Source organism: Peromyscus maniculatus, chromosome 9, assembly GCF_049852395.1.
Source record: "Peromyscus maniculatus bairdii isolate BWxNUB_F1_BW_parent chromosome 9, HU_Pman_BW_mat_3.1, whole genome shotgun sequence".
Lineage (NCBI taxonomy): Eukaryota > Metazoa > Chordata > Mammalia > Rodentia > Cricetidae > Peromyscus > Peromyscus maniculatus.
The window spans coordinates 3,860,153-3,876,499 of record NC_134860.1 but is presented as its reverse complement, the minus strand read 5'-3'; the positions used below and the strand labels follow the sequence as shown (position 1 = coordinate 3,876,499).

Here is a 16,347-nt window from a genome sequence, read left to right as displayed (position 1 = left end):
AGGGAAAGCCCCCTGTCATTTCCGGCATGCCTCGGTGCAGATCATAACAAATCCCCCTAGCTTTATCAGTCCTGTACCAGGTAACGAGAGCCTGGCCTGGAAGCAGAAGCAGGGGACAGAGGGGTCTTCACCTAAGGGAGAGGAAAGTGACACTTCTGAACACTGTGTCTGAAGTAGAAACTCTGCCAAGAGTCCCCCACACCCCACACCCCCATACCCCTCTCACTCCTGAGCTCCAGGCCCCACATCAGCCCAGGGTAGCAATGGCCCAATGCTCAGCTCTCCCGTGGATGAACTAGTCACATCCTTTGTAAGAAGACACCATTTACCCCAGTTGCCATTAGCCTGTTACACACGAGTCATTATTCCCTAACAATTGGGAAACACACAAAGAACACTCCTCACAAAGAGAGAAAGCATGCAACAGAAGCAGACCCAGTGGTGTTAGAGCCATCCAACAAGGACATTACACGAGTCAAGGTAACAGCCATTAGAAAGGATTTCCTTGACAAGTGGACACGTTGAACGGAATTTCAAGGAAGTTATTGTGGTGATATAGTGTGTACCCTAATAAACTTCCCTGAGGATCATAGGACAGAGCCAGCCACTAGATTAGACATAGAGGTCGGGAAGTGGTGGCACAAACCTTTAATCCTATCACTCGGGAGGCAGAGATCTGGATCTCTGTGAGTTCAAGGCCACACTGGAAACAGAGCCAGGCCACGGCAGCACACACACCTTTAATCCCAGGTATATAAGGCGTGAGGAGACGGGAACTCACGCTCTTTAGACTGGGGATTTCACAGAAGTAAGAACTAGTGGCTGGCTGTTCTGCTTCTCTGATCTTTGAGCTTTCACCCTGAGTTTTGTTTTGTTTTTATTAAAAGACCATCTAAAATTTGAACAAGTTATCAGTGGGCTGGGGAGAGGTCTCTGTGGGTGAAAGCGCTTACTTTACAAGCCTGGTGACTTGCGTTTAGTTACCAGGACCCATGGAAAGAAAAGCCAGGCACAGTGGCCTCATCTGTAATCCCAGCACTCCTGCAGTGGTGTGGCAGACGGAGACGGGAGAATCGCCTTGAAGGCTGTGGAGTCAGCTAGCCTAGAGTACACAGGAAGGCAGAAGCAAGGGAGACCCTGCCTCAAATGTATGGAAGGAGAGGTCCAACTCCCCAAAGTTGTCTTATGACCTCCGCATCCACACAGTGACATGTGCATACCCCCCCATACCCCACTAATAAATGAACAGAAATTTGAAATGCTCCATCTTCTTTAAAAACAATGACAACCAATGTTGGAGAGGATGTGGAGCAAAGGGAACACTCCTCCACTGTTGGTGGGAATGTAAGCTTGTACAACCACTGTGGAAATCAGTATGGCGGTTTCTCAGAAAATTAGGAATCGAACTACCTCAAGACCCAGCCATCCCACTCTTGGGCATATACCCAAGGAATGCTGATTCATACCATAAAGATACATGCTCAGCTATGTTCATAGCAGCACTATTTGTTATAGCCAGAACCTGGAAACAACCTAGATGCCCATCAACGGAAGAATGGATGAAAAAAATGTGGTACATATACACAATGGAGTACTACTCAGCAGAGAAAAACAATGAAAGCATGAAATTTGCAGGCAAATGGATGGAACTAGAAAAAATCATCCTGAGTGAGGTAACCCAAACCCAGAAAGACAGTTATGGTATGTACTCACTCATTGGTGGATTCTAGATATAAAATAAAGAACAATCAGACCACAAAAAAAAAATGCAAGAAAAAGTACAATACTAGAGATAAACAGGTTTTGATTAGATGTAACGGGAGGGAATCCACGAAGTTGAAGATTAGGTGAAGAGAAATCTCTACATGAAAATGTGGAGAGAGAAGTGAACAGGGGCGGAGGAGAAAGAAGGGGGACCCAGGAGCTTAGACCATCAAACTAATGTGTGGATAAGTAGAGTCCAAGCAGGATAGCTAGGGGGGGGAGGGTTGGGGGTGGGAGGAAGGGGGGAGGGGGAGGGAGGAGGGGGGAGGGGGGGACAGAAAAAAAATGGGTCAGTTCCTTGAAAGATACAATGTGCCAAAATGCACACCTTATGAGAAGAAACAAGAAAGCAGAGTAAGCCAATATACATAATAAATAATAAATAACCATAAGTAATAAATAACAACATTCCAAAACGAAGTAGCAAGCCCAGAGTGATGGATTCTCAGGAAGTTCTCGCAAACACTTAAGGATGAGAATATACTGATTTTCTCCAGTCCCAGTCAGAAGAAAGAACACATCTTCACCCATTCTGCAAGGCCAGCATCACACTAATACCCAAACCAGACAAAAGCACCAAAGAAAGAGAACTACAGATCAGTATCTCTTATGAAGAATGATGATTAAATATGCTGGTGTGGGCCTTATGATGGGTCAATACAGCTGGCGGGGAGAGGCAAGAAAAATCCCTCAGCTAAATATTAGTAACTTGAATCTAGATTATTTTGTGCCAGCAAAATGGTTCAGAGGGTAAGTGTACTTGCTATCAGGAATGACAACTTGGATTCAATTCCTGGAAACCACATTGTAGAAGTAGAGAACCATCTCTCACAAGCTGACCTCTGACCTCCACATACATGCCACAACATTCTGTCATGTACACATGCTTATACATGCAAAAATAAATAAATAAATCTAAAACATTTTTTTTTTTTTTTTTTTTTTTTGGTTTTTCGAGACAGGGTTTCTCTGTGTAGCTTTGCGCCTTTCCTGGGACTCACTTGGTAGTCCAGGCTGGCCTCGAACTCACAGAGATCCACCTGGCTCTGCCTCCCGAGTGCTGGGATTAAAGGCGTGCGCCACCACCGCCCGGCTCTAAAACATTTTTAAAGTGTTATGAATCCAGTTACATACAAAAAGACTTATACACCACATTCAAGTGGGGTTGACCCCAGGGTGTTCACCATTTGAAACATTTCACATTTGAAAATCAGTTCATGGTGCCCTGGGTGTGTTTACATCCCTCACAAACCTATAAGCTGGCTTCCCTACCTTGGATTCCAAAACAGGGAAATCATTCACCCATTTCATGTGTAAAAAGGACGTTTACCCTCTATCCAAATCCAACATCAAGAAGGTGGTGTGGTCCTTATGTTGGGTCAATACATCATGGGCTGGCAGAACAGAAGACATCACATGACAAAAAGAAACAAGAAAAATTAATGTAGCGGTACCTTAAAGAACAAGAGTCACAGTACGACAAGAATCAGTCACAGGAGTCAGTCACAGGATGACAGGAGTCACAGGATGACAGATTGCTTGTGGGAGATGAGCATGTAAATGGCCTGAGTGTCATGTATGAGGCCTCAGCAGGAATTAAAGAAGAAAACAAAGAGAAGAAAAGGAAGGAGAGACCTATCACAAATGTGAGTGGCAGAAAAGATCTCCAAGAGAAAAATAAGTCCAAGATGACATGGACATCAGAGATCAGCCCTTTGGCATTCGGGTTCAAAATGTAAGGTGCATTAAATGTCACAAGTGAGGTCATGTCAGCACAGACGGAGACTGCCCCTTGTTTGGCCTTCCTGGAACCAATTCCGTTCCTACTGAGATCTCAAGGCCGTCGATGTAGCCCTTGGAGCTGATATCGGAGGTGGGAAACAATGGGTTTGCACTGAAACGAAATGTACTAGGGAGGAACTTGACCACAAAGGATCCATCGCAGGAATATGTTGCAAGGGATGGTAAAGAAGAGCCTGGAATTCAATTCTTAAGGTTGCTGGGGCCCAACAGAACCAGAAGCTTCTGGGAAATTTGATAGACTTGAAAAAGAAAAGAGAAAGAGGGAAAGAAAGAAAGAGGAAAAGAAAAAGAAAAGGAAGGAAGGAAAGGAGGAAAGCTACAGAAAAGCAGAAGTACACACACACACACACACACACACACACACACACACACACACACACACACACACACACACCCCAAATCCCCTCTTCCTTTGCTGAGACTTCAGGAAGCAGCCGCGAGAGTAACAAGAAAAGAAAAGAGAAGGAGAAGAGGAGACTGTAAGAGGACACATCTCGACCCTTCATGAAGAACTAGAGTCACGGTGACAGAGGAGAAAGCCAGGGGGAGAAATGAAGGTTTCTAAAATGAGAGAGTCTGGAGGATATTAGCAGATGAGGCCATTCTTGTTCTGACGGCAAGTCCAGAGGCCATCATCCCAGTCTGAAAAGGAAAGGGCCCCACAGAGCGGGGGATCTGAAGTCACTGCCAAGCAGGAGAGGTGGAAGCGGGAGTCCGGGGGGGGGGGGGGGGGGGGGGGATGTCCCAAGCAGAGCGAGACGCGGAGCTGCCGAGTCCAGTGAAGAGTGGACTCTGGAAAGGAGGCCAGGAGCCACGGTGGTACAGAAGAGAAAGCACACAGTGAGCGCCCTGGAGAAGAGCACAGCAGTGCCTCGGAGTGAGGACCGAGGGGCAGAAGGGAAGCAGAGCCCTGGGACAGCTGCCTGAGAGGAAAGGGACTCCATTTTCTCCCTGTCTTTAGCAAGGGCTAACTCACATGTTATTATCACTCTAACTAAAAAAAAACAAACTTCCTTTTGAGGCCAGCCTGGTCTACAGAGCAAGATCCAGGAAAGGTGCGAAGCTACACAGAGAAACCCTGTCTCAAAACAACAACAACAAAAACCCCAAACCTCTTAATTTTCCATCTCTGTAAATTGTCATTTCAAGTATACAATAACATGAGTACCACAAAGGTTGACGTTTGCAGGTATTTGTAGGCAATCTATTTAGGGGTACAGGAAAAAAATTTTTTTTCTGTTGGTAACTGTTTTTTATGCCTTGTACAAGATTTAAAATATATAAGTAACGATGTGACTTTATTTTTTGTTCTGAAACACCACTGAAATAGAGACAGAACACTGAAAGAAAAGAAAGAGAAAATCAGCTGGTGAAGACAGGGGAGGTGGCGCACACCTTTAACCCCAGCTCATGGGAGGCGGAGGCAGATGGATCTCTGTGAGTTCAAGGCCAGCCTGGTTTACAAATTGAGTCTTAGGACAGCCAGAGCTGTTACAAAGAGAAACCCTGTCTGGAAAAACCAAGAGAGGGGGGAAAAAAAGAAAAGTAAAACAAATGAAGGAAGAAACAAAGATAATTATTACAGGAGATGTGGATGGAAACAAGATATGCAGAAAAGGCATTTGGCAAAGTTTTTAAAAAGTACCTTTCCATTGTGCAGCATCGTACGGATTATCTATATAAAGCTCCTAGAGTGGTGGCGAAGAACTCAAAAGCTTTCCCTCCAAAATCAGGAGCAAGGCAAAGACACCTTCTCCACTTCTAACATCACACTGGCCGTTACAGATAACTCAACACTCAAGAGGAGGACGTTAAAGAAGCATTCAGACTGGGAAGAAAGACGTGAACTCTCCCTGGCCGATGTGATCATCTATGTAGAAAATCCGAAAGAACTGACCAAAAAGGCTCCTGAAACTGACAAGCAGTCCCAGGAAGACCTCAGGACTCAGGGTTAGATGCAAGCATCATCACTCTCCAGAATGCCAGCAAGGAGCATGGGGTACCTGGAAGGAAAACATGACGCTATTTAACACAATGTACCAAATAAAAAGGACTAAATCTAAAAGACATTTGCAAAGGCCAGCTACCAAACTCTAACGAAAGATATCAGAGAAAAACCAGCTACGTGGAGAGACATTCTGGATTTGTGGAGAGGGAGATTTCAATGTTGTCAGTTTTCTTTACATTTTGATTTACAAATCAATGCAATGCAGTCCCAGTAAATACCCAAGCAAGATTTGTGAGTATTGACATGCAGTGTTTATATGCAGAGGCAGAAGGCCTCAGGCCAACACAAGGGTCAAAGGGAGGAGCCGAGGAGGAGGAGGGCTGACACACCTCAAGTCCAGCCTTGCTGGGAAGCACGGTCACTGAGACAGTGTGGCCCGGCCAGCAGAACAGGCAACCGTCAGCAGAACAGAGCAGAGCCCAGAAACAGTCACGTAAACAGATCAGCTGATCTTTGTCTAAGAAACAAAGCCACGAAATGGAGAGAAACGGTCTGCCAGGACCACTGCACACAAACAAGCGAAGCTGGACTCGGGCGTATCTTAAAAATTAATGGATCACAAACCCAAGAGTAAAACATGAAGCTGTAAAAAAAAAAAAAAAAACCCAGAGTGACAAAGATTTCCTAAGATAGGATGCCAAAGGCACACACTAAAACAAACAAACAAAAAACAAAAACAAAAGTGATGAACTAGATCTCATCAACATAAAAAATATCTACTAAGATACTGTCAAGAGAATGAAAGAATAAGCCCACTGGGTGGACTTGTAATGAACTGTCACATAAAACATACACACCATATACTCCTAAGGCCATCAGTAACAAATGTCCTGATTGCCAAATGGGTCCAAAACATAAAGAGACACTTATGAAGAAGATACACACGTCTGGATCTTAAGCATTTGAAGGTAAGTGGCACAGCCCACGCCACCAGGGAACTACCACTGAAAGATAACAGACTCCACTGTGCAGTCAGCATGATGGCCGTACAGACTGCAGAAGTAGTCCAGAAGAGCCACACGAAGAAATGGACACATCCGGGCACGGTGGAGCATGCTCGGATTAACAGCACCTGGGAGTCTGAGGCCGGAGGACACAACTTTAAGACCAGCGTGGGCTACATAGAACCTTTTCTATGTAGAAAAGAGAGAGAGAAGGAGATGAAGAAAGAAGGAAGGAGGGAAGGAAGGGGAAAAAGGAGGGAGGAGAACCCCCACAGGGCAGTGAATGAACCGCAGCATCTCAGCTCAGTAGGGATGGATCCTAAAAGTGTAGTCATAATATAGGAAGAAAACCACAGGAGCTTGTAGCCTGCCTGAATTTTAAAGCATGTAATTCATATATGCGTGAAAGGGCTAGAATTTATAAAGCACAAACTAATAGATTTGAAGAGAAAATAGTTCTACAATAACTGAAGACTTCAATATTCGGGGTTCAATGATGATAGATTACTAAGGTAATAGAAGGGAGAAAAACACCACAAGCCAATTGGACATAACAAATGTATACAAAGCATTCACCTGAACAAACACATTTTTCCCCTCAAGTGTACACAAGCCAACCTCTAGGACAGCTTGTGCATTTTTAAAGACAGAAAACAAACCAGGAAATGCATTCGCACAGCAGTGGAACGGAACTAGAAGTCAATAAACAGAAGAAAAACTCACAAAAATATGAAATTAACACTTCTAAAAGCCCAGTGTGTCAGAAAAGAAATCACAGAGGAAATTAGAACATGTAAGCCAAACAGAAAAGAAAGCACGGACCACCACAGCTTACACAACACCACAGCTTACGCAACGTGGTGAAAGCCATGTTGTTATCAGCGCGTGCTGAGCTGCATCTGCTGCCCTCAAACAGAGGGAAGATCTTTATCCTGTGAACAACTAGAAAATAGAACAAACTAAACCAGCCGGGCGGTGGTGGCGCACGCCTTTAATCCCAGCACTCGGGAGGCAGAGCCAGGCGGATCTTTGTGAGTTCGAGGCCAGCCTGGGCTACCAAGTGAGTTCCAGGAAAGGCGCAAAGCTACACAGAGAAACCCTGTCTCGAAAAACCAAAAAAAAAAAAAAAAAAAAAAAAAAAAAAAAAAAAAAAAAAAAAAGAACAAACTAAACCAAGGCTAGCAAAGGGAAGGAAACACTGGAGATGAGAGCAGAGATAAAGAAAAACAATGGAGGAAGCTGATGAAGATAAAAAGCTGGCTCGCAGAGCAACAGCAAAATCGATAAGCCTTAGCGCCGCGTTCAATGCTGACAGCAAGAAAGCTTTTCAGCTAAGAACAGGATCAACACACTAGTGCAAGTTCTTTCCAAAAGAATTACACAGAGACAGACAGACGACAGACAGACAGACAGAGATTATTATAGGTATTAAATTTAATAGTTATATAAAATCAGTTGCATTCCTATACAGTAACAACAGTCTGAGAAATGAAGGAGGAATTACATGTGTAACGGCATAAAAAAGAATAAAATAAGGGCTAGAGAGAACTGAGTTCAGATCCTAGCACCCATGTAAAAAAACAAACCAAAACAGCTAGGCATGTCTGTGCTTGCACAAGTAACCCACCACCACGGTGGGCAGAGACAGGAGGGTCACTGGGGCTTGGGCTCCTCAAGCCTACGTCTAGTTTCAGCAAGAAGCCCTATCTCAAAGGAACAAGGCAGAGGAAGGAAAGGGTAATGGAGCAGGGCACCTGATAGCCTCCTCTGGCCTCCCTGTGCCTGTGTGTGTTCATGGGGGTGTGCACTGGGGGGGGGGAGAGGGAGGGGAGGGAGGAGAGAGAGAGAGAGAGAGAGAGAGAGAGAGAGAGAGAGAGAGAGAGAGAGAGAGAGAGAGAGAGAGAGAGAAGACAAAAGATTGGGATCAAATTAACCAAGGATTTAAAAGAAACACTACATTAGTTATTAGTTACTTGACTGTTGCTGTAACACACTACCTGACAATAGCAGCTTAAAGAAGAAAGGCTTTGCTTCGGCTCAGGGCATGACGGGATATAATCTATCACAGAGGGGAAGGAATGGAGGCGGCCTGTCAAGTGGCTGGTCACATCGCCTTTGCCCTCAGGCAGCAGAGAGAGACGAATGCCGGCCTCTGCTCACTTTTCCTTATTCAGTCTAGGGTCTCAGCTTGTGACATAGCCCCACGCACATTCAGGGTAGGTGGGTGCTCCTGCCTCCCCATCAAATTTCTGGAAATGCCCACACTAACAACCAAAAGTGTGGAGGACTCGAGAAGATTCTGAATCCTGGCAGGTTAAAAATCAAGATTAACCATCACATTGGTTATTGAAAACTATAAAATGTTGCTGAAAAGACAAAAAAAAAAGGTATTAAAATAGAAAAATATCCCATGTTCATAGGATGTAGGAATTACTGTTGTCAAGATACAGTAGCACCAATTCAATGGGTAGATTTCTACCAGATTTCAATGTTTTTTCCTTTTTGCAGCAGAAAAACTAATGTTGGGGGTCAGTGAGATGGTGACAGGAAAAGGTGCTCGATACCAAGCCCGGCAACCTGAGTTTGAGCCCAGAACCTCTGTGTTGAGAACAGAGAAGTGACTCCCACAACTTGTCCTCCAGCCTTCACGCAAACACAGTGGCCCACGCACACGGGATAGACACAAAAATGTGAAGAAAGGAAAAGAGGGAAGTGTGTTTCAGAAATTATATGGAATCAATCAAGGGCGTCCAAACGGAAAAACAACAATAACAAAAACACCAAACCAAACCCGAGGAAGAACAGCAAAGCTAGAAGACTCACAGTTCTGGATTTTAAACCCCTGCAAGTCCACAGTCACCCAAACTGCTGTCTGTCAGAAGCACAGGCGTGTGGACCGATGCAGTCAAGCAGAAGTGAGCCCTTGCATGGAGGGCCCAACCGGCTCTCAACCAGCGCCCGAATCATTCAAAGAGGAAACAAAGGTCTTCTTAACGAACGGCCCACGGGAAGCAAGTTCACACACTAGAGTGTGAACTTGGACCTTTGCTCGTGTTCCAGACAAAAATCAATCCAAGAAGCTGGGGAGATGGTTCAGTTAGGAAAGTGAGGACCTGGGTTCAGATCCCCAGAACTGACGTGAAAGCCAGGTGGAGGGGCTTGGGGAGACGGTTCAACTGAGTAAAGTGCTTGCTGCACACAGCCAGGAGGAGCTGAACTCCAGTCTTCAGTACCCCTGGAAAAGGCTGGGCCTGGCCACGCCTGTGGCTATAACCCTAGGGCTACGGAATGGGGAGACAGGAGGATCGCTGGAATTTGCTGGCCACCAGCCTAGCTTCAGTCCACTTGTTTCAAGGGGAAAAGGTGAAGAGTATTGTCCTCATTTGGTGACCATGAAAACAACGTGTACATAACACACACACACACACACACACACACACACACACACACACACACACACAGAGTCAGACAGACAGACAGCACACCAGATGTGGCAGTACGTGCACGTGATCTCACTGCTGGGAAGGCAGAAATAGGAGGGTTCCTAGGACTTGATGGCCAACCAGCCTAGCTGAATCAGGAGCTCAAGGTTCAATAAGAGATCCTAGCTCAAAAATTAAAGGGGAGTCAGGTGTGGTGGCGCATGCCTTTAATCCTAGCACTCAGGAGGTGGAGGGCAGGCCGATCTCTGTGAGTCTGAAGTAGCCTAGGCAATGCAAACAAACAAACAAATAAAGTGAGATGGAGAATTAAGAAGACACCTCATACTGACCTCTGGCCGCGGGCATGCACAGCCACACCCATGTGCACACACATGAATGTGCACACATGAGTATACCACATACACACACACACACACACACACACACACACACACGGACTAATTCAGAACAGATCAGAGACATAAGGGCAAGGCATAAAATTACAAAGCTCTCAGATGAAAACATGGCAGAAATCTTCATGACATTAGAGTTGGTGACTTTTCTCAGACATCATGCCAACATGACAGGAAATAAAAGAAAAAAAGGACACTACGGAGAGTGAAGCGACAAGCTTGGGTCGGTGTGACACTTGCAATCTCAGCACCCTTGAGGCGGAGACAGGAGAGCAGTGTGTGAGGCCAGCCTGGCCTATGGGGAGTTCCAGGGCTGCTTTGCAAGACACTGTTCCCAGAAACAAAATCTAAGTGCAGTGACAAAGCCACAGAATGGAGAGCGCCGGCCGGCCGGCCCCAGGCTGATAAAGCACTAATATCCAGGGTGCACAAAGACCTCCCGGAACTCAGCAACACCCCCATGGACACCCACAGATGAGGACTTAAATAGACATTCTTTTCCAGAGAAGAGGATAGGGGAGCACAAAAAGATGCTTAAGCCTCACCAGTCATTAGAGAAATACAATCCAGAGCCACAGGGAGCGATCAGCTCAGACCCACCAGTATGCCTTGAATGGAAACAAGTGGGACACAGCAAGAGTTGCTAAGGATGTCCAGAAGTTACAGCCCTTGCACACTGCTGTGATAGTGTCAAATGTTACAGCCACTCGGGGAAACAAGGTAGCAGTTTTTCCAGCAGTTTGAGAGTTGTCACATGCCTCAGTAATCCTACTGAGGAGTATCCAGATGAAGGAAAGGGTCCCACTGGACCCTCATCCCAAGAACCAGGTGGGAAGAGGCAGGCTGGCGAGTTCAGATGAATAGATAAGCAGACTGTGGCATGCAAAGACAGTGGACCACTATTCATCTTTAAAAAGGAATGGAATTCTTATACAAGCTAAAAGATGAATGAAACTGGAAATCATTGCAAGTGAAATAAGCCACATACCCAAGGATAGGTGATTTGTAGACAGAAAAACTGGATTTTAAAAGTGGGAAAGTGTATAACGGGAGCAAAGCTTTTGTCTGGTGAGCTGAAGAATTGTGGAAATGGCCCACGGTGGTAAAGGTTGTGACTGAACTGTAAACTTAACCCAACAACAATAACAAAACAAAACAAAAACCAAACAAAAAAACCTACCCTTAGTAGAAGGGTCCCACAGGCAGTTTCTGGGTGGGGCTGTGAAGTAACTCAGTCATTTGAATGAGAAAGGTATAAATATTTCGGGCGAGGGCTGGGCTGGGCTCAGTGGTGCATGCCTCTTATGCCCAGATCTCCAAAAGACCACCACAGAGACCTACCTAATCCTGTATGTAAAAGCAAAGAGCCTTTATTTCTCAAGCTCCGAGCTTGGTCTCTGTCTGCCCAACAGAGGTGAGAGCAGAGAGCCCAGAGGCCAGGCAAGGTGGGGTTTCTATCATAGCAGAGGTTGGGGTGAGAGGATTTCCAGGGTTCAGGGCCCTGATTGGCTGACATTTGTCTAACTATAGGGAATGTTTGGAATGTCAGGTATTTCCTCTTAGATGCCGGCCCCACTGGATGGGGTCAGCTTATGGCTTTTCCTGGGTCCAAGTGTTGCCTGCCAGAAGCTGTGTCTGGGCCTCTAAGCCTGTCATGGCAGCTGTATGGTCAAGCTGTAACTCAGAGGCTGAAAGGATGGCAGCTCCAGGCCAGCTGGGAGTGCAAACCAAACGTTGTCATAAACCACTAAATGAAACGATCAAGTCAGACCAGACCGATGTGAGAACAGCAGCTTCTCTGAGCAGGGAAGGCACCCCCAAGTTTTCAATTTGCATCTGCCATATTTTATTTCATACTCCAGGCCACAGGGACAGTAAAGTGGACAGATTTCTGAGCCTTTTCCTGGAGGAGGGGGCCTGCTGAGGGCCTGGGGCCCTGCTGAGGGGCTGGGGGCCTGCTGAGGGCCTGGGGGCCTGCTGAGGAGCTGGGGGCCTGCTGAGGGTCTGGGGGCCTGCTGAGGAGCTGGGGGCCTGCTGAGGGGCAGGCCCTGCTGAGGGGCTGGGGCCCTGCTGAGGGGCTGGGGGCCTGCTGAGGGGCTGGGGGCCTGCTGAGGGGCTGGGGGCCTGCTGAGGGGCTGGGGGCCTGCTGAGGAGCAGGCCCTGCTGAGGCTTCCCTCTCAAGGTTGAGTTTCACTTCTCTTGTGCCTCCGGCATCGCCAAGACCACAAGCCCTGCCACATGCAAGTTTTCAACTCCTCATGATACTCTTGCCCTCAACTCAGGTTCGTGTGGGTCTGGTCCTAAGACAGCCAAAGATCTGTCTGGATGCGGAGTGCAGATCGAATATGGAGAGGAAGAGCAGAAGTGAAATGGAGAATCCCAGACGCGGGGCCGCCACACCATGCCGCCCTGCTGTCACATGGCCTAAGACTGGCAGTGGGTATTGCACAGTATGTGCAACTCTGTGCTCAGAGCACTGGTCATTTCATATGTACGTCCGGATTGCACGTGGTTCTGAGTCTGTGACCAGTTACACACGTCTGATGATTTTGGGGTGGTGGTAAGTTACAAAGCAACTGGAGCCAGAATAAAGTGTGGACCCCATTCCCTTACTTGGGATACATCTGTCTGCAGGGCTGTGCAGCTGGAACACTAGAAACCATCTGAAAGGAACTTTTGAACAGGGCTCCTAATGGCACTTCCTTCCCTGTGTGTGTGTGTGTGTGTGTGTGTGCGCGCGCGCGCACACACACACACACACACACACACACTTCCTTTCTAATATTGTCCCAGTACATACTAAGTACATACATACTATACTAGGGTCAGCCCCATGGACCCCAAAGGTCCTGGCTTTCAGTCACCCAAAAAGAACCTGCTCTGAAGAGGGCTGAGCACACACCCAGGCAGGCCCACGGTCTAGCCAGGCTGAGGAGCTGTTTTGACCTGAGGAACTCAGGCTCCTTGACAAATACTGATTCTGTCCTGGGCCCATTTGGGGAGCAGTAAGCCTTTGCAGAATAATGGGCACACTGGGGTCTTAAAGGCACAGTCCTTGGTTTAGCCATCTCACTTCCAGGAATGTAACTAGAAGAGAATGCTGCACAGCTAGACCCGAAGGAGATCGGTCCTGGGTTGTTAGCACCGCCAAGAAACTAATCCGAATGCCCTCCAACAGAGTTCTGCTTACTAAGAAGTGTGTCTGTCCATACAAAAGGGTCCTGCAAACCCATTAAATAGTGACTGTATGGCCCTAGCAACTTCAAAAGGCTCAGGGAGACCTGAGTCCAGACCTGAGTCAAGGCCCAGAAAGAATCACGTCCTGGCTCCGGGTCCCAGGACCACTCCAGGCTCCTATTGGCCCTTCATACCTGCTGCTCCTCCTAGCGCACACACCCCCAAGGCAGCAGCGAACCCCATGCTGGAGGCCATGGGTGCTCTTGCCAATCTGGGAGTCATTCTCCATTGGAGGATTTGGGGTAGAACATCTGAACTTTGTCACCTGGCCTTCTAGTGCTGGCTTTGACTTGCAATCTCCAGAGGACCCGGATGAGGCTGCCAACTGAGAATGGGTTTGTGCAGGAAGGAAGAGTCTCCATGTGCACGGTACCATATGTCAAACTGACGAGAGGATCAGCTGCCTGTGCGGAGCACCGGATGAGTTACGCCATTAAGTCCCCAAGGGGATGCAAGGATCTTCACCTTGCTACCCAAGGGAAATAAGCCCCAGCGAGTCGGATCCCTGCCTATGCCCCATGTCAAGTCAGAGGGTGGACCACCCCCACCACAGTCCCTGCCAATTAAGCCACATCAAGGCAGCCCAAAGGCCATGCATAGTCAGAACGTGGGATGGGCATGAGGCACCAAACACCCATGCCAGAACAAAGGAGGCCAAGGAGTTGGCAAAGGTTTGGCTGCTTTCCTGCAGCCCAGCGGATCCTTGCTCGGTGCCGCTGCTACCTCATCGCCAGACCTATAGCATTTCTGGGGAGTGCAGAGGTGGCCCAGAGGGGACAGAGCCTCAGCCACTGAGCTGAGACTAGGATCTAGTGGCCCTAATAGGACCTTCACTGTCACCTCCAGCCCCCTCCCGGCAACCCAACTCCTTAGAATATCACTGTCATTCTAAGAGCCAGCCCAGCTGGTCTCCGCCTGTCACCTCCCACCCCGCTGTGAGCTGCACCTTCGTTCCAAAGGCATGTACCAGCCACTTGCACATATCACCCTTTTCTCCAGGTGCTCATACCAGTTTCTGTTCAACTGGCTTCCTCTTCCCTTTCCTCTGGCCTCGCTTAAATATCAGCATTGTAGAGAAACCTTCGTCTACACTGGCCGTGTTCATCCCGGGACTTTTCTCTGTACCACTTTCCAAGTGCTGGAGCCTAGCTTAGAGGCTGCGCTCTGTAATGCTTGCTGCAGAGAAACATTCAAGGATGGATCTGCACGGGGCCACCTGTCCCTGGCAGCCTGAGATGTTGGGGCCAAGCTTGATTCTGTTCTAGGACAGACAGGGAGCACCAGGCAGGAGAGACACAGGAAGTTCTCTCACGGCCTCACCGGGCCGTGGCTACCTGGACATGGACACAGATCAAAGCCATTATGACAGGCACATCACTGCGTGCCCGGTGCGCCCCAATGAACTAAAAAGCTTTGCCGGGAGAGTGTGTTAGCTCATGTTGGCAATCCTAGTTCTTGGGGAGATGAGATACAAGGATCACAACGGGATTCATAGAGAGTTTGAGATCAGACTATGTAGGCTACATAAATGTCTTGATAAATAAACAAAATTTAAGGCATTCTCTTCAGAAATCTGTTTTCCCTCCATTTCTCATATCGTCAACATAGGATGGCAATTTTCTTAGACTCAGCTTTCTCTTCCTAAGAGTGTCTCTACACACAGACACACGGCAGACAGCTGCAATTGGGGATCCTCATCTCCAGAAACAGGGAGCTACCTGGCCTCTGACAGGAGGACAAGGCCGTGGCCTGTAGCAGGATTCTTAAAAGTTCTTATTAATAAAATCAAACCTGAGGCGAGTTATTGGGGTCCATGCTGGTAGATCAGAGAGACAGAACAAGCCACAGCTATCTCACCTCGCCGGATCCTCAGCTGGTCTTGTCTCCTCAGACTGGAGGCCTCTGAGTCCTCATCCGGAATGGGTCTCAGCTGAACTATTGCTCAAAAGCCTGAATGCTTAACCAGCCAAAATCTTAACCAGCCAAATGCTGAACCAGCCAAACGCTTCCAGTTTCTGGTCCTCACGCCTTATATATCTTTCTGCTTTCTACCACCACTCCCTGGGATTAAAGGCTGGCTTTCTGGGATTAAAGGCGTGTGTCACCATGCTTGGCTATTTCCAATGTGGCCTTGAACTCACAGAGATCCAGAAGGATTTCTATCTCTGGAATGCTAGGATTAAAGGTGTGAGTGCCACCATTTTTTAGCCTTTGTATCTAGTGGCTGTCTGTTCTCTGACCCCAGATAAATTTATTAGAGTACACAATATTTTGGGGAACACAATACCACCACAGTGCCCTCTTGGCCGCTGTGACACAGCAGACTACTCTGACGTAGCTGGTGAAGAACTGTAGATGGGACAATACGGGATGAGGGAAATCCCCAGCCCCAAAATCAGGGCCATAATACAGGCCCAAGGCTTTAGGAAACCTGTTGTCCACGGAATCCAGAACCCTCCCACATACCTTGAAGCCAGGAGGTAGCAAAAAGCAGGCAGTCTGGTTTCTCTCTCGCCCTGCCCAGGTGAAGCCAGGCCCTCCCCACACCCTACTCTCCACTACAAAAAACTGCTTCTCAGACCCTTCCCTCTCGTTCTCCTGTACCCTTACAAACAGAGTCACAGGGTCTGGGGGTACCAACCTCTCAGACCAGCGAAGTCTGCTCTCCCCCATTCTGAACGGAGTCTGTTCTTTCACTATCCACCTCTCACTTTTTAGTACAGGGAGCAGAGGCTGCCAAGCTTTCTCGTCAGCAT

The 16,347-nt window shown here is 47.5% G+C and overlaps 1 protein-coding gene and 1 pseudogene across 3 annotated transcripts in view; one reads left to right on the top strand and one right to left on the bottom strand.

Annotated features, from left to right (window-relative positions):
• Window positions 1-16,347, bottom strand: part of Chdh (choline dehydrogenase) — a 36,164-nt gene that overhangs the window by 10,862 nt on the left and 8,955 nt on the right. The gene's annotated exons all lie outside the window — the stretch shown is intronic.
• On the top strand, window positions 1,117-4,164 carry LOC102914748 (corepressor interacting with RBPJ 1 pseudogene; annotated as a pseudogene). The gene has a single exon (XR_013042594.1). The product of XR_013042594.1 is annotated as a corepressor interacting with RBPJ 1 pseudogene (transcript).